The sequence below is a fragment of the Arachis hypogaea genome, chromosome 11 (genome assembly GCF_003086295.3).
Source record: "Arachis hypogaea cultivar Tifrunner chromosome 11, arahy.Tifrunner.gnm2.J5K5, whole genome shotgun sequence".
NCBI lineage: Eukaryota > Viridiplantae > Streptophyta > Magnoliopsida > Fabales > Fabaceae > Arachis > Arachis hypogaea.
In genome coordinates this window covers 42,373,901-42,393,435 of record NC_092046.1, presented here as the reverse complement: position 1 = coordinate 42,393,435, position 19,535 = coordinate 42,373,901, and the positions used below count along the sequence as shown (strand labels likewise).

Below are 19,535 nucleotides of genomic sequence, written 5' to 3'. Positions count from 1 at the left end.
GTTGATTGGTTGAGATGAATTGTGTTGTTATGTATGTGATTAGTGGATTTTGGATGTTTTGATGATATGATGTATGAGAGACATGCATGTTTGGTTATATGTTTAATGATTGGTTGAGATTGAATTGCGGGTGAAACCATGTTGTTGGTGAGGATGATATTGATTGTATGTATTGATGGTTGATGGAATTGGTATTGTTGGAATTTGGGATGAGGAAAGATATATGATATGATGTTTTGTTTGAAATTGAGTTATTTGATTGTGATTGGTCAAAATGGTGGATTGGTGGATTGTGAACTTAATAAAGATGTCAAAATATGAGTTGAGGAGGCTTGAGGTTGATTTTGGTAAGTTTTGGTTGGTTTTGAATGATTTTGAAGGTGTATGTTCTGAAAATTGGAAGTTATGAACTTTGGTAAAAATGAAATTTTGATGAACTTCAACGGATCATATCTTGAGCTACTATTTTTGAAATTTAATGCTTTTTATATCAAATGAAAGATAATTTGACAAACTTTAAAATGGTTTAAATTTGGTGGAAATCTAAATTCTTTGGAAAGAGATATGATCGTTGAAAGTTGGGGCCTAAAATCTGAATTTTGTGAATGCTGCAAAATTTGTGATTTCTGGTTTGTGTGCACACGCACAGCCTTGTGCGCATGCACACCCCATGGATTTTTGAAGCTGTGCGTGCGCATGCACACACGGGGACATGGCTACTGCTGGGAGCGCTAGCACGCTCTGTGCGCACATACAACCAACGAAGTTTTGCAAGCTGTGCGCGCGCACAGCCTTGTGCGCACGCACACATTGGGAGGTGCATTCTGTTGATGGCGTTCGCACGTCCTGTGCGTGCACTCAACAATGAAAATTTTGCTTTCTGTGTGTACGCACAACCCTGTGTGCACGCACACTTTCTGAAAATACTTCTTGGAGTGCGCACGCACACCCCGGTGCGTATGCACACTGCCCTGTTTTCTTATAAAAACCTTATTTTTACATGTTTCACATCCCCAACAAGCTTGTAATCTTCCGAGACCCTGTTTCAAGCTTCTAAACCCCCATTTTTATTCTTTAAGTCTTAAATAAATATAAAATTCCTAGTGATTAAGAAGAAGCAAGGGAAGGGGGTAACTTGTGGATGAAGGAAATGGAAGTATTGAGGGATTATGACTAATAATGATGTTATGAGTTGTTGAAGAGGATGGTGGAGTACTGTGTATGATATGAGCCAAATGGCTGTGTGTGATGATTGTTTATGGCTGATTATGAATTAGGATTTTAAGCCGAATGGCTGAGATACATATTGAAAGATGGTTGAGAATGAATGCTTATATGCTGATTTGTCGATGTTATGATTGTTGCACTCCACCTATCTGAGATACGAGTTTTCTTGGATGAAAGCAGTGGCTAGCCACGACGTGCTTCAGGTTGAGACTCGATACTCTGCTGACCCTATGTCGTAAGTGTGGCCGGACACTGAAAGTTCCGGATGAGCTCGCCCCCGTGAATAAACACCAGTGAGGGTGTCTTATGTGAATTATGATTATGATTATATTGTGAATAACTCGAGTTGAGGATGCGTGACAGAGGGACAGTCCAATGGTTAGCTACTAGAACTTGTCGGGTTGGCTTTATAACTGACAGATGAGACTCATCAGCCACTAGGACAGGCATATATCATATGCATTATATGTGATTTGTTTGGAATGCCTAATTGACCGCATGTTTACTTGCTAATTGTCTAAGTGCCGTATCTGCTTCCTATTTGTGCATTTCTTTGTTTGATATAATTGTGTTTGCGATATCAAACTACTGGTGGTGGTTGGGAAGTTCGAAGGATTTGGAAATGAGAGTTTTAGTTAGACTGAAGATCCTTAGTTAGTTGCCTATTTTCATTTCTCATGGTTTAGTTATATTTATATTCTTTGATTATAAAGTGGGAGTTCTAGGATTGCCTTCGACTTTCCTAAGACATTATATGTTAGATATTTGGGCACTGTTACCATGCTGAGAACCTCCGGTTCTCACCCATTCGAATTTTGTGGTTTCCAGATGCAGGACGTGAGGCTCCTCACTGAGGCATGCTGGAGACTTCTGTTTTAGCGAAGATCCTTAGCTCTCGGGACTTTATTTTGGTTTTTATGTACTTGCTTAGATACTTACTATCTCCATTGTGTGTGTATATATATATATACACACATACATACTGTATTGACTCCTTTAAGAGGTTATTTTGGAAAAACAAGTTCTGTAACTTATCTTTTGGGTTTCTTTTGGGTTCTCCTACTTTATATATGTATACTTCTATGCTCGGACTGGTTATCTTTGAAAACCGAGTCTTGAGCTTTGATATCTGTATTTTTGGCACTCTCTAGTATATATGTACTCGCTTTAGCTTATCCTTTATCTATTTCGTTACGTTATCGATTGGAGTGTTGCGCTTTTCAATTTAACAGTCTTGATTTACCCCTTTTTCACTAAAGGCTCCTAGTTATAAACATTTTTCACACTACTATATATACTAAATTTTATTAGAGGTCGTAATACCTCGCAACCTCTGTTTTATGACTTAAGCATAAGACTCTGTGTGGTAAGGTGTTACATTATGGGATCAGAGCAGTTCGTTCCTGTAGAGCCTGAGAGACGGATTGACTATGCTTTTGTGCATTCTCTGTGTATGTGTTTATGTGCTATTAGGATATCTGACTGATATAACTGGCATAAACGTTCATGAGCATGCATTTGGAACTTTGAAGCACTAGACTTCCGATATTGAGACTGATCAACTTGATATCGATTGTTTGGTGTGTATAGGAACCAGATGGCGCCTCGTGGACGTGGTCGAGGCCGTGGGAGAGGTCGTACTGGTACTCAAGGACCGAAAACCAACCTGAATAACCCGGTAAACTTTATGGCAGCGTTAGAAAACATGGCTGCTGCTATGCAGGCCACTGCGGAGGCTCTTGGGCAACAGATAAATAATAATGGCAATGGCGAAAATGGAGCTCAAGGCCCGATGATGCTAGCAACCTTCTTAAAGGTTAATCCACCAGGGAAGCATCGCATTAGTGGCAGGGAGCATCGCATTAGTGGCAGGGAGCCCGACGTCTCCTGCAGCAGGGTGATGACCCTATCACCTGGGATGCCTTCCAGGTTGAATTTTATAAAAAGTACTTTTCGAATTCTGCCAGGACGGCCAAGTAGCTGGATTTACCGCAGTTGAAGCAGGGTGCTATGTCTGTATCTGAGTATACAGATAAATTTGAGGAGCTATTCAGGTTTTCCCGCATGTGTCAGGGAGCTCCGGGGGACTTCGAGGAATGGAAGTGCATTAAGTATGAAGGAGGGCTCTGGAGCGATATCTTAAGTTTAGGGGACCAATGGAGATTAGGACTTTCTCAGAGTTGGTGAATAAGAGCAGGGTTGCTGAAGAGTGTGTGAAAAAGGCAGCTGCAGAGAGAGGAAGCCATAGAAGACCATTCCCACAGAACCGAGGGAAGAACTTTGCTCTTAGAGGTTCACCTTTCAAGCGGGGAGGCTTTGTACCACACTGGACTCAGGGTCAGAATAATTTCAGAAGGCCTAACAACAACAATGTCCCGGGAAGAAGATTTGGAAAGCAGCCGCAGAACGAGCAAGCTTGTGCTAGGTGCGAGAGTTACCATCCGGGAGTCCGGGAGTCCCGCGCAAGGCTGGATGGGGCTTGTGCTATTCTTGTGGTAAGGCGGGGCATAAAGCCTCAAACTGTCCGGAGAAGCAGAGACAGGGTACTGGGAGCGCATAGCAGCCTGGTCGGGTGTTCACTACCTCAGCTGTGGGTGTTGAAGGGTCTGATACACTTATCTGAGGTAAATGTGATATTGCTGGTCAAACCTTAAATGCTTTATTTGATTCGGGAGAAACATATTCATTCATTGTATTTGAAAAGGCTAGTGAGCTAGGATTGAAGATTATGGTTTTGGGCTACGACCTGAAGGTGTATAATGCCACTCATGAAGCCATGGTGACTAGGTTAGGGTGTCCGCAGTTTCTTTTAGGGTCAAGCAGCGTGATTTTGTCCATGATTTAATTTGCTTGCCGATGACCGGTCTTGATCTTATCTTAGGATTGGACTGGTTGTCTAAAAACCATGTTTTGTTGAATTGTTTTGAGAAATCGTTGCACTTCATGCCAGAAGGATCAGAAGGGCTGGTTGTGGTGAATGGCTGTTACTTAAACTACGTGATAGTAAATTGTTCGGGATAGGAATGTCAAGGTGTTATGCTATTAGCTGCGAGTGTGTCGGGTGAAGAACAAAATTTAGAACAAATCCTAGTTGTTTGTGAATTTCCTGAGGTGTTTCCGGATGACATTGAGGAATTCCCTCCTAGTCGAGAGGTTGAATTTGCAATTGAGTTGGTATCGGGAACGGGGCCAATTTTGATTGCCCCTTACAGAATGTCGCCTTTAGAAATGGCTGAACTCAAAGTTCAGTTGATTGAAATTGGATTGATTATGTTGAAAATGTGCACTGTGCACCAAGTGTTCGATATAATGCTTGGATGAACTTTTAGTTTAATGCATGTGTTGTAGTTACCATATGCTTTAAACTATATTATTGTTTGGCAAATTAATCATGAATTGTGCACTATTGGATGGTTATGATGCTATTTGAGATTGAAATTCAATAATGCACTTATTTGTTGCTTTGAGTTACTAGCACCAAATTGATTTAAAAATTTACATTTGGTTACATATTTGGTGAATTTAATAAGTGCATTTGCATATAGTGAATTGAATTGACTTACTTGTTCATCATGATTTTAAAAACAATATCATTACATAACAAAGTACTTGCTCTTGAATGTTTTGAAATTGTTTGAGTGACTTACCTTGAATTTTCATCAAGCTTGTCCTTTTCGCATCAAGTACTTTGTTCTTGTGACTATTTCACTGTTTGGGATGAATAAGTAGTTTGATCATCATTGAATTGGATATTGATTGTAGTGCTATTCTATATTATCTTACGCATTCATTTGCACAATTTTAATATCCATTCTTTCAAAAATTCAATTCACTTTTGTTGTATTTGCCTAAGCTTGCTTGTGTTTTAATTGATGCTCATTCATTGCTTGCACCTTAGGCTACTTAATTGGGAAACTCATGCTTAGCTTTTGCTTGTGTGGTTGCCATTTTGACCGACCAATGTGTGTGTTCTAACCGCGCGCACATTTAAAATACACACATTGCTTCTCTTTATCATACCACACCACTATGAACTCTTTCTTAATTAAGTACTTGTTTGTTTTCTATTGCATCTGTGCTTACATTATTTTTGCTTCCTCTTTTGTCTTCTTTATGCCAATTGTCATATATTGCTGAATTCCATCCCTTTTCACTCTTTCTCAGGATGGGCCGAAAAGGCATCTAATTCAACAATTAAAGAACACATAATTCAAACAGTCATTTAGCACACCCACAATCACAGAAAATACACTCACAAACAAATATGCGCAAACAAGTATGATGCATGTCTATCCCTAGTGCAGGTAATGAGCTCATCTGTCGGTTTCGACCCACTCCCGACGTAACTCAGCAACCTTTGTCTGAGTTTGGTTTCCAGTGCCATAACCTCTATAAGCAACCTCTGTCTTACAGGTGCGACTCTTTTGAGCCGATGTATGCAAACATAACCGATGTAAGCAACCTCGGTCTTACAGGTGAGGCTCTATCTGGCCTATGTATGTATTGATAACCTTTGTAAACAACCTTCGTCTTACAGGTACGATCATCCCTTGGAAAGCACATTGAAGAGAGAACTTTTGCGTGGTCTAGAAATTCGGAGATAAATTCTCGTTGCAGGTATAGCTTCTAAACCAACAAAAATCCTTTCTTACAAACGTTTGGTTGTCACAAGTAACAAACCCCTTTAAAATTGATAACCGAAGTATTTAAACCTCGGGTCGTCTTCTCAAGGAACTGCAGGGAGGTATGTTCTTATTATTGGTTATGAGTTTTGTAAATTGGGGTTTTGAAAGTAAGGAACAAGTAATTTAAATGACAAGTAAAATAAATGAATAACTATAAAATAAACTCTTGGCAAGGTATGAAAATTCGGAAGTCCTATCCTAGTTATCCTTATCAATGGTGATGATAATTGGGTTTTAATCCCACTTAGTTAACCTTTACTAAACAAAGGAAGGTCAAGTGGACTAATCAATTTGATCCTCAGGTCCTAGTCAATTCCTAAGGAAAGACTAAAGTTATTGGAATTCGATTCAATTAGCAAAAATAACAATTATCAATCACGATGAGTTTGACAACTCAAGAGTCTCCAATTGATCAATTAAAGCCAAAAGGGAAAAATCTAAATTATTTATATAAATAAAGGAAAACAATCATAATTCTGAAATACCTCAAGTTGCACTAATAAAGATATCAAATGTAACATGGAGAAGTTCATAAATTAAATTGGGAAAATAAATAAAAGGAACATTGAACTTGGTAATTGAGCAGAAATTGTAAGTTGAAATAATAAAAGTCCTAAATCGTTTAAGAGGAATCCTAATCCTAAAACCTAAGAGAGAGGAGAGAACATCTCCCTCTAAAAACTACATCTAAATTGTGAAAAGTGAATTATGAGCTGATGATTATGCATGAATGGATTCCCCCACTTTATAGCCTTTAATATGTGTTTTCTGGGCCAAAAACTGGGTCGAAAACAGCCCAGAAATCGCTGGAGAAGAAATCTGCCACGCTGATTTTTGTCACTGCGACGCGTCCGCATGGAGCGCGCGTTTGCGTCGCCTAGTGTCAGGGCAATGGTGCACGAATTGTGAATCACACTTTTCACACTCGTACCACTAACCAGCAAGTGCACTGGGTCGTCCAAGTAATACCTTATGTGAGTAAGGGTCGAATCCCACGGAGATTGTTGGTTTGAAGCAATCTATGGTTATCTTGCAATTCTTAGTTAGGAAGTCAATTATATTTATCAGTTGAGTTGCGAATAAACAAGAGAGCATGGATTAAAGGTTACTTGTTATGCAGTAATGGATAATATGTTGGAGTTTTGGAGATGCTTTGTCTTCAGAATCTCTGCTTTCCTCTGTCCTCTGATTCATGCACGCACATCCTCCTATGGCAAGCTGTGTGTAGGTGGATCACCGTTGTCAATGGCTACCATACATCCTTTCAGTGAAAAGGGTCCAGGTGCGCTGTCACCGCACGGCTAATCATCTGCAGGTTCTCAGTCGTACCGGAATAGGATTTACTATCCTTTTGCGTCTGTCACTACTCCCAACACTCGCGAGTTTGAAGTTCGTCACAGCCATCCAATCCCAGAATCCTACTCGGAATACCACAGACAAGGTTTAGACTTTCCGGATTCTCATGAATGCCGCCATCAATCTAGCTTATACCACGGAGATTCTGATTAGGGAATCTAAGAGATATTCATTCAATCTGATGTAGAACGGAAGTGATTGTCAGACACACGTTCATGGATTGAGGAAGGTGATGAGTGTCACTGATCATCACCTTCTCCATAGTTAGGCGCGAATGGATATCTTAGATAGGAACACGCATGTTTGAATGGAAAACAGAAATACTTGCATTAATTCATCAAGACACAGCAGAGCTCCTCACCCCCAACAATGGAGTTTAGAGACTCATGCCATCAAAAAGTACAAAGTTCAGATCTAAAAATGTCATGAGATACCAAATAAATCTATAAAAGTTGTTTAAATACTAAACTAGTAACCTAGGTTTACAGAAAATGAGTAAACTATAACAGATAGTGCAGAAATTCACTTCTGGGGCACACTTGGTGTGTGCTGGGACTGAGACTAAAGCTTTCACGTGCCTGGGGCTGTTTTGGGCGTTCAACGCCAGCTTTGGATCCTTTTCTAGCGTTGAACTCCAACTTGCAACTTGTTTCTGGCGCTGGACGCCAGAATTGGGCAGAGAACTGGCGTTGAACGCCAGTTTACATCGTCTATCCTTGAGCAAAGTATGGACTATTATATATTGCTGGAAAGCCTTGGATGTCTACTTTCCAACGCAATTGGAAGCACGCCATTTGGAGTTCTGTAGCTCCAGAAAATCTGTTTTGAGTGCAGGGAGGTTAGAATCCAATAGCATCAGCAGTCCTTTTTCAGCCTGAATCAGATTTTTGCTCAGCTCCCTCAATTTCAGCCAGAAAATACCTGAAATTACAGAAAAACACACAAACTCATAGTAAAGTCCAGAAATATGAATTTTCCCTAGAAACTAATGAAAATAAACAAAAAACCAACTAAAACATACTAAAATCTATATGAAATTAACCCCAAAAAGCGTATAAAATATCCGCTCATCACAACACCAAACTTAAACTGTTGCTTGTCCTCAAGCAACTAGACAAATAAAATAGAAGACTAATAGGTTGAGAAGCAATAATATCTCAGAGTTTTTGAGTGAAGCTCAGATTCTAATTAGATGAGCGGGACTAGTAGCTTTTTGCTTCCGAACAGTTTTGGCATCTCACTTTATCCATTGAAGCTCAGAGTGATTGGCATCTATAGGAACTTAGAATTCAAATAGTGTTATTGATTCTCCTATTTTAGTATGATTATTCTTGAACACAGCTATTTTATGAGTCTTAGCCGTGGCCCTAAGCACTTTGTTTTCCAGTGTTACTACCGGATACATAAATGCCACAGACACATAATTGGGTGAACCTTTTAGATTGTGACTCAACTTTGCTAAAGTCCCCAATTAGAGGTGTCCAGAGTTCTTAAGCACACTCTTCTTTTTTTTTTTTTTTTGCTTTGGACCTTGACTTTAACCGCTCAGTCTCAAGTTTTCACTTAACACCTTCACGCCACAAGCACATGGTTAGGGACAACTTGGTTTAGCCGCTTAGGCCAGGATTTTATTCCCTTAGGCCTTCCTATCCACTGATGCTCAAAGCCTTGGGATCCTTTTTATTACCCTTGACTTTTGGTTTTAAGGGCTATTGGCTTTTTCTGCTTGCTTTCTCTTTTTTTTTTCTCTATATTATTTTTTTTTCTGCAAGCTTTGTTCTTTGCTGCTTTTTCTTGCTTCAAGAATCATTTTTTTATGATTTTTCAGATTATCAATAACATGTCTCATGTTCATCATTCTTTCAAGAGCCAACATATTTAACAGTCTTAAATAACAAATTCAAAAGACATATGCACTGTTCAAGCATTCATTCAGAAGACAGAAAGCATTACCACCAAATGTAACTAATTAGAATTTTTATTATTAAAAACTCGAAATTTTATTGCCTCTTATTCAAAAGATCTACTATTTTATTCATGTTTGCTAATGATGAGAAAAATAGACTATAACTTAATTGGAGATAAAATCAAAATAGATACTAATTACTACTATATGACTCCTAAAGTAAACTCCTATAACGACAACTATCACAGAGTTAAAGCAGAAATTGGAATTTAACAACCTTTGTTCTGGGAAGTGGATGTTCCTCGAATCTGTGGGGTGCTTGGTCCTTAAGGTTATAACTTCTGGCGCTTCAATTCCCTCAAATCACGCCCTTGCTCCTCTTGTTCTTTAATCAAGTAGCAAAGAATTTGACTTTGTTCCTTCTGTTCTTTTATTATTTGTTCTATAGCTTCTTGCATTTTGGTAACTGATGTTTCAAGATACTCCCAATATTCAGATTGAGGGATTTCTGGGAGAAATTCCTGTGTTTTCTTCTTGATGGGATTATCCTGTGCTTGTTGTTTTTCCATTGATGCTTTGGTGATTGGTTTCTCAATTGAGATATACTCAGTTATTCCCATCCTTACTCCAGCGTCCTTGCAGAGCAGAGAAATCAAGCTTGGGTAAGCCAACCTGGCATCTTTAGAATTTTTATTAGCAATTTTGTAGAATTTAGTTGAAATCAGTTGATGAACTTCCACTTCTTTTCCCATCATGATGCAATGGATCATCACTGCTCTTTTAACAGTGACTTCAGAACGGTTGCTGGTGGGCAGCATAGAATGCCCAATGAAGTCCAGCCATCCTCTGGCGACTGGTTTGAGATCTTCTCTTTTGAGTTGATTTGGGACACCTTTCGTGCTGGTGGTCCACCTGGCTCCAGGGATACATATATCCTCTAGAATCTTATCCAGGCCCTTGTCTGTTCTCATCATTCTCCTGTTGAAAGAGTCTGGATCATCTTTCAGCTGAGGTAGCTTTAAGATCTCCCTGATCTTGTCAGGGATGGTATGAACAATCTTTCCTCTGACCACGGTTCGATATTCATAGAAAGTAGTTCCAGATAGTTTTTGCTTGTCTGTCTGCCACATATTAGCATAGAACTCCTGGACCATATTCCTTCCCACTTTCGTTTCAGGATTAGCTAGGACCTCCCAGTTCCTGATTCGAATTTGCTCCTGGATCTCCGGATATTCGTCTTCTTTCAGATCGAATCTAACTTCCGGGATCACTGATCTTAGACCCATTATTTTGTAATAATGGTCTGAATGTTCTTTAGATAAGAACTTTGATGAGCGGATAATTTATACGCTTTTTGACATTGTTTTTAGTATGTTTTTAGTAGGATCTAGTTACTTTTAGGGATGTTTTTAATAGATTTTGTGTTAAATTCACATTTCTGGACTTTACTATGAGTTTGTGTATTTTTCTGTGATTTCAGGTATTTTCTGGCTGAAATTGAGGGACTTGAGCAGAAATCAGATTCAGAGGTTGAAAAAGGACTGCTGATGTTGTTGGATTCTGACCTCCCTGCACTCAAAGTGGATTTTCTGGAGCTACAGAACTCGAAATGGCGCGCTTCCAATTGCGTTGGAAAGTAGACATCCAGGGCTTTCCAGAAATATATAATAGTCCATACTTTGGCCAAGAATGGATGACGTAAACTGGCGTTCAACGCCAGCTTTCTACCCAAATCTGGCGTCCAGCGCCAGAAAAGGATCCAAAACCAGAGTTGAACGCCCAAACTGGCACAAAAACTGGCGTTCAACTCCACAATTGGCCTCTGCACGTGCAACACTTAAGCTCAGCCCAAACACACACCAAGTGGGCCCCGGAAGTGGATTTATACATCAAATACTTACTCATGTAAACCCTAGTAGCTAGTTTATTATAAATAGGACCTCTTACTATTGTATTAGGCATCTTTGGACGTCTGGTTCTTAGATCAGAGGGGCTGGCCATCTCGGCCATGCCTGGACTTTCACTTATGTATTTTCACGGTAGAGTTTCTACACTCCATAGATTAAGGTGTGGAGCTCTGCTGTTCCTCAAAGATTAATGCAAAGTACTACTGTTTTCTATTCAATTCTTCTTATTTCGCTTCTAAGATATCCATTCGCACCCAAGAACGTGATGAAGGTGATGATTATGTGTGACGCTCATCATCCTTCTCCCTCATGAACGCGTGCCTGACAAACACTTCTGTTCTACATGAATTAAGCTAGAATGAATATCTCTTAGATCTCCTAACTAGAATCTTCGTGGCGTAAGCTAGAATGATGGCGGCATTCAAGAGAATCTGGAAAGTCTAAACCTTGTCTGTGGTATTCCGAGTAGGATTCAATGATTGAATGACTGTGACGAGCTTCAAACTCGCGATTGTTGGGCGTTAGTGACAGACGCAAAAGGAGGGTGAATCCTATTCCAGCATGATCGAGAACCGACAGATGAATAGCCGTGCCGTGACAGGGTGCGTGAGCATATTATTCACTGAGAGGAGGGGATGTAGCCACTGACAACGGTGATGCCCTTGCATAAAGCCAGCCATGGAAAGGAGTAAGACTGATTGGATGAAGATAGCAGGAAAGCAGTGGTTCAGAGGAACGAAAAGCATCTCCATTCGCTTATCTGAAATTCCTACCAATGAATTACATAAGTATCTCTATCCCTATTTTATTATATTAAATTCGAAAACACCATTATCACTTTATATCTGCCTGACTGAGATTTACAATGTGACCATAGCTTGCTTCATACCAACAATCTCCGTGGGATTCGACCCTTACTCACGTAAGGTATTACTTGGACGACCCAGTGCACTTGCTGGTTAGTTGTATCGAAGTTGTGACAATCATGAATTAAGATCAGAGTACCAAGCTTTGGAGCCATTACCAGGATTTGTTCGAGCCTGGAGATCACAATTTCGTGCACCAAGTTTTTGGCGCCGTTGCCGGGGATTGTTCGAGTTTGGACAACTGACGGTTCATCTTGTTGCTCAGATTAGGTAATTTTCTTTTTGTTTTATTTTCAAAAATTTTTCAAAAATCTTTCAAAATTTTCTCCTTTGTTTTCGAAAAAAAAAATGTTTTCAAAAATAAATTATTCTATGGCTTCAGAATTTTTAAGAATGAATTCTAGTGTTTCATGAAGCATGTTGAAGCCTGGCTGGCTGTAAAGCCATGTCTCAATCCTTATACTCAAGAGAAGAGCTTCTTTATCTTTCTTAGCCAATTGGCTGTTGAATGTAAGGAATGTCAGGCGTGTCATGTCTGAGTTACATACTAAAGCTTGGCTGGCTATTAAGCCATGCCTGACCCTTTGATTGGAGCTTTAGAGCATAAGATTCCTGGAATTCATGTTGAAAATTTTGGAATCCTTATTTTTTCTTTTTCATATAAATTTTCGAAAAATATAAAATAAAAATCCAAAAAAATTTAGAAAATCATAAAAATCAAAAATATTTTTGTGCTCTTGTTTGAGTCTTGAGTCATATCATAAGTTTGGTGTCAATTGCATATGCATCTTGCATTTTTTCGAAAATATCATGCATTCATAGTGTTCTTCATGATCTTCAAGTTGTTCTTGGTAAGTCTTCTTGTTTGATCTTGATGATTTTTTGTTTTGTGTCTTTTCATGTTTATCATATGCATTCTTGAATTCTTAGTGCGTAAGCATTAAAGAATTCTAAGTTTGGTGTCTTGCATGTTTTCTTTGCATTAAAATTTTTTCAAAATTGTGTCTATGATGTTCATCTTGACATTCATGGTGTTCTTGGTGTTCATCTTGACATTCATAGCATTCTTGCATGCATTCATTGTTTTGATCTAAAAATTTCATGCATTGCATAATTTTCATGTTTTTCATAAAAATTTCAAAAATAAAAAAAATATCTTTCCCTTTTTCTCTCATCAAATTCGAAAATTTGAGTTGACTTTTTCAAAAGTTTTTAAAATCAAATTGTTTCTTATGAGTCAAATCAAATTTTCAATTTGAAAATCTTATCTTTTTCAAAATCTTTTTCAAAAATCAAATCTTTTTCAAAATTCTTAGTTATTTTCGAAAATTTCAAAAATAACTAATCAATTAATGTTTTGATTCAAAAATTTCAAGTTTGTTACTTACTTGTTAAGAAAGATTCAAACTTTAAGTTCTAGAATCATATCTTGTGATTTCTTGTGAATCAAGTCATTAATTGTGATTTTAAAAATCAAATCTTTTTCAAAAACTAATTTCTATCATATCTTTTCAAAAATATCTACTTATCTTATCTTTTTCAAAAAATATCTTCTCAAAATATCTTTTCTAACTTCCTAACTTCTTATCTTTTCAAAATTTGTTTCAACTAACTAAGTAACTTTTTGTTTGTTCCTTAACTTTTTCAAAACTACCTAACTAATTCTCTCTCTCTCTCATTTTTCGAAAATATCTTCCCCCTTTTTCAAAATTTCTTTTTAATTTATTAATTATTTTAATTTTTAAATCTTAATTTTCGAAAATTACTAACATTTTTCAAAAACTATTTTCAAAAATCACTAACTCTTTTTCAAAAATTATTTTCGAAAATTCTCTTCTCTCTCATCTCCTTCTATTTTTTTTTATTTATTCATCTACTAACATCTCTCCCTCATTCAAAAAAAAAAAGGATCTCTATTATTATTATTTTTCTGTGCCTTCTTCTTTGTCATATGAGCAGGAGCAAGGACAAGAATATTCTTGTTGAAGCAGATCCAGAACCTGAAAGGACTCTGAATTACAACTAACCAGTAAGCACCTGTTAGGAATTTTCAAACAAGAAGAGGAGATGGCAGCCGAAAATAATAATAATGCAAGGAGGATGCTTGGTGACTTTACTGCACCTAATTCCAATTTACATGGAAGAAGCATCTCCATTCCTGCCATTGGAGCAAACAAATTTGAGCTGAAACCTCAATTAGTTTCTCTGATGCAGCAGAACTGCAAGTTTCATGGACTTCCATCTGAAGATCCTTTTCAGTTCTTAACTGAATTCTTGCAGATATGTGATACTGTTAAGACTAATGGAGTAGATCCTAAAGTCTACAGGCTCATGCTTTTCCCTTTTGCTGTAAGAGACAGAGCTAGATTATGGTTGGATTCTCAACCCAAAGACAGCCTGAACTCTTGGGATAAGCTGGTCACGGCTTTCTTAGCCAAGTACTTTCCTCCTCAAAAGCTGAGCAAGCTTAGAGCTGATGTTCAAACCTTCAGACAGAAAGAAGGTGAATCCCTCTATGAAGCTTGGGAAAGATACAAACAGTTGACCAAAAAGTGTCCTTCTGACATGCTTTCAGAATGGACCATCCTGGATATATTCTATGATGGTTTTATCTGAGCTATCAAAGATGTCACTGGACACTTCTGCAGGTGGATCCATTCACCTGAAGAAAACGCCTGCAGAAGCTCAAGAACTCATTGACATGGTTGCTAATAACCAGTTCATGTACACTTCTGAAAGGAATCCTGTGAGTAATGGGACGCCTATGAAGAAGGGAGTTCTTGAAGTTGATACTCTGAATGCCATATTGGCTCAGAATAAAATATTGACTCAGCAAGTCAATATGATCTCTCAGAGTCTGCATGGAATGCAAGCTGCATCCAACAGTACTCAAGAGGCTTCTTATGAAGAAGAAGCTTATGATCCTGAGAACCCTGCAATAGCAGAGGTGAATTACTTAGGTGAACCTTATGGAAACACCTATAACTCAACATGGAGAAATCATCCAAATTTCTCATGGAAGGATCAAAAGCCTCAACAAGGCTTTAATAATGGTGGAAGAAACAGGTTTAGCAATAGCAAGCCTTTTCCATCATCAACTCAGCAACAGACAGAGAACTCTGAACAAAATGCTTCTAATTTAGCAAACTTAGTCTCTGATCTATCTAAGGCCACTGTAAGTTTCATGAATGAAACAAGATCTTCTATTAGAAATCTGGAAGCACAAGTGGGCCAGCTGAGTAAAAGGATCACTGAAATCCCTCCTAGTACTCTCCCAAGCAATACAGAAGAGAATCCAAAAGGAGAGTGCAAGGCCATTGACATAAGCGCCATGGCCGAACCTGTGAGGAGAGGAGAGGACGTGAATCCCAAGGAGGAAGACCTCCTGGGACGTCCAGTGGTCGATAAGGAGCTTCCCTCTGAGGAACCAAAGGACTCTGAGGCTCATCTAGAGACCATAGAGATTCCATTGAACCTCCTTATGCCCTTCATGAGCTCTGATGAGTATTCCTCTTCTGAAGAGAATGAGGATGTTACTGAAAAGCAAACTGCCAAGTTTCTTGGTGCAATCATGAAGCTAAATGCCAAATTATTTGGCATTGATACTTGGGAAGTTGAACCTCCTTTATTCATCAATGAACTAAGTGATCTGGATCAACTGACATTGCCTCAGAAGAGACAGGATCCTGGAAAGTTCATAATACCCTGTACCATAGGCACCATGATCTTTAAGGCTCTGTGTGACCTTGGTTCAGGAATAAACCTCATGCCCCTCTCTGTAATAGAGAAACTGGGAATCTATGGGGTGCAAGCTGCTAAAATCTCATTAGAGATGGCAGACAACTCTAGAAAACAGGCTTATGGACAAGTAGAGGACGTATTAGTAAAGGTTGAAGGCCTTTACATCCCTGCTGATCTCATAGTCCTGGATACTGGAAAGGAAGAGGATGAATCCATCATCCTAGGAAGACCTTTCCTGGCCACAGCAAGAGCTGTGATTAATGTTGACAGAGGTGAAATAATCCTTCAATGGAATGAGGACTCCCTTGTGTTTAAAACTCAAGGATCTCCCTCTGCAACCATGGAGAGGAAGCAGAAAAAGCTTCTCTCAAGGCAGAGTCAACCAGAGCTCCCACAGTCAAACTCTAAGTTTGGTGTTGGGAGGCCACAACTAAACTCTAAGTTTGGTGTTGAACTCCCATATCCAAACTCTAAGTTTGGTGTTGGAGAGTCTTAACAAAGCTCTGCACATCTGTGAGGCTCCATGAGAGCCCACTGTCAAGCTATTGACATTAAAGAAGCGCTTGTTGGGAGGCAACCCAATGTTTATCTAATTCTTATTTTTATTGTTTTTCATGTTTTCTTAGGTTCATGATCATGTGGAGTCACAAAATAAATATAAAAATTGAAAACATAATCAAAAACAGCAGAAGAAAAATCACACCCTGGAGGAGCATCTGTCTGGCGCTGAACGCCCAGAATGGGAGCATCCTGGCGCTGAACGCCCAGAACAAGCATGGTTCTGGCGTTCAACGCCAGAAATGGCAGCAAAGGGGCGTTGAACGCCCAAAATGGGCACCAACCTGGCGCTGAACGCCCAGAGTTGTGTGCAAGGGCATTTTACATGCCTAAATTGGTGCAGGGATGTAAATGCCTTGACACCTCAGGATCTGTGGACCCCACAGGATCCCCACCTACCTCATCATCTCTCTTTCCATTCATGATCATCCCTTCTTTTTTTTTCCATTTACCACTCACATCCATAGAACCACTACCTTCAAAATTCAACATCTCTCTCCCACCCAATCCCACCCATATGGCCGAATACACACCTCCATCCATCTCCTCCATATCCTCTTCTTCTTCTTCTATTCTTTCTTCTTTTGCTCGAGGGCGAGCAACATTCTAAGTTTGGTGTGGTAAAAGCATAGCTTTTTTGTTTTTTCCATAACCATTGATGGCACCTAAGGCCAGAGAAACCTCTAGAAAGAGGAAAGGGAAGACAAAAGCTTCCATCAAGGGTCTATAGCTCAGTGGTAGAACATTTGACTGCAAATCAAGAGATCCTTGAGATACCTCAGGGGATACATTTTCTTCCACATAATTATTGGAAGCAACTAAGGGTGGAACATCAAGAGCACTCCATCATCCTTCATGAAATCAGAGAAGATCTAAAAGCAATGAAGGAGGAGCAGCCAAGGCAAGGGAGAGACATAGAAGAGCTCAAGGACATCACTAAGGTGGACTCATTCCTTGTTCTTACTTTCTCTGTTTTTCATTTTCTATGTTATGTGCTTATCTATGTTTGTGTCTTCATTACATGATCATTAGTAGTTAGTAACTCTGTCTTAAAGTTATGAATGTCCTATGAATCCATCACCTCTCTTAAAATAAAAACTGTTTTAATTCAAAAGAACAAGAAGTACATGAGTTTTGAATTTATCCTTGAACTTAGTTTAATTATATTGATGTGGTGATAATGCTTCTTGTTTTCTGAATGTATGCTTGAACAGTGCATATGTCTTTTGAAGTTGTTGTTTAAGAATGTTAAATATGTTGGCTCTTGAAAGAATGATGACTAGGAGACATGTTATTTGATAATCTGAAAAATCATAAAAATGATTCTTGAAGCAAGAAAAAGCAGCAAAGAGCAAAGCTTGCAGAAAAAAAAAATAGGCGAAAAAAAAATAGAAAGAAAAAGCAAGCAGAAAAAGCCAAAAGCTCTTAAAACCAAGAGGCAAGAGTAAAAAGCCAATAACCCTTAAAACCAAAAGGCAAGGGAAAATAAAAAGGATCCCAAGGCTTTGAGCATCAGTGGATAGGAGGGCCTAAAGGAATAAAATCCTGGTCTAAGCGGCTAAACCAAGCTGTCCCTAACCATGTGCTTGTGGCATGTAGGTGTCAAGTGAAAACTTGAGACTGAGCGGTTAAAGTCAAGGTCCAAAGCAAAAAAAAAAAGAGTGTGCTTAAGAACCCTGGACACCTCTAATTGGGGACTCCCTATCTAAAGCATTTATTTCATAGAACGACTTGCCCTAATAGAAAGTAGCCAGCAAAGAATTTCCTCTTCCAAATGGCTTTAGCAAAGCTGAGTCACAATCTGAAAAGGTTCACCCAATTATGTGTCTGTGGCAATTATGTATCCGGTGGTAATACTGGAAAACAAAATGCTTAGGGCCACGACCAAGACTCATAAAGAAGCTGTGTTCAAGAATCATTATGCTGAACTAAGAGAGTCAATAACACTATTCGAAATCTGAAGTTCCTATAGATGCCAATCATTCTGAACCTCAATGGATAAAGTGAGATGCCAAAACTATTCAAGAGGCAAAAAGCTATAAGTCCCGCTCATATGATTGGAGCTATGTTTCATTGATAGTTTGGAATTTATAGTATATTCTATTCTTTTTATCCTATTTGATTTTCAGTTGCTTGGGGACAAGCAACAATTTAAGTTTGGTGTTGTGATGAGCGGATAATTTATACGCTTTTTGACATTGTTTTTAGTATGTTTTTAGTAGGATCTAGTTACTTTTAAGGATGTTTTTAATAGATTTTGTGTTAAATTCACATTTATGGACTTTACTATGAGTTTGTGTGTTTTTCTATGATTTCAGGTATTTTCTGCCTGAAATTGAGGGACCTGAGCTAAAATTAGATTCAGAGGTTGAAAAAGGACTGCTGATGCTGTTGGATTCTGACCTTCCTTCACTCAAAGTGGATTTTCTGGAGCTACAAAACTCGAAATGGCGCGCTTCCAATTGCGTTGGAAAGTAGACATCCAGGGCTTTCCAGCAATATATAATAGTCCATACTTTAGCCAAGAATTGACGACGTAAACTGGCGTTCAATGCCAGCTTTCTACCCAAATCTGGCGTCTAGCGCCAGAAAAGGATCCAAAACCAGAGTTGAACGCCCAAACTGGCACAAAAACTGGCGTTCAACTCCACAATTGGCCTCTGCACATGCAACACTTAAGCTCAGCCCAAACACACACCAAGTGGGCCCCGGAAGTGGATTTATACATCAAATACTTACTCATGTAAACCCTAGTAGCTAGTTTATTATAAATAGGACCTCTTACTATTGTATTAGGCATCTTTGGACGTCTGGTTCTTAGATCAGAGGGGCTGGCCATCTCGGCCATGCCTGGACTTTCACTTATGTATTTTCACGGTAGAGTTTCTACACTCCATAGATTAAGGTGTGGAGCTCTGCTGTTCCTCAAAGATTAATGCAAAGTACTACTGTTTTCTATTCAATTCTTCTTATTTCGCTTCTAAGATATCCATTCGCACCCAAGAACGTGATGAAGGTGATGATTATGTGTGACGCTTATCATCCTTTTCCCTCATGAACGCGTGCCTGACAAACACTTCTGTTCTACATGAATTAAGCTAGAATGAATATCTCTTAGATCTCCTAACTAGAATCTTCGTGGCGTAAGCTAGAATGATGGCGGCATTCAAGAGAATCTGGAAAGTCTAAACCTTGTCTGTGGTATTCCGAGTAGGATTCAATGATTGAATGACTGTGACGAGCTTCAAACTCGCGATTGTTGGGCGTTAGTGACAGACGCAAAAGGAGG

At 38.9% G+C, this 19,535-nt stretch overlaps 1 non-coding gene across 1 annotated transcript; it reads right to left on the bottom strand.

Moving 5' to 3' along the window:
• Window positions 1–14,410: 14,410 nt before the first annotated feature.
• LOC112724557 (small nucleolar RNA R71) lies at window positions 14,411–14,518 on the bottom strand. The gene has a single exon (XR_003163714.1). It is a non-coding gene; the product is annotated as a small nucleolar RNA R71 (small nucleolar RNA).
• Window positions 14,519–19,535: the final 5,017 nt, after the last annotated feature.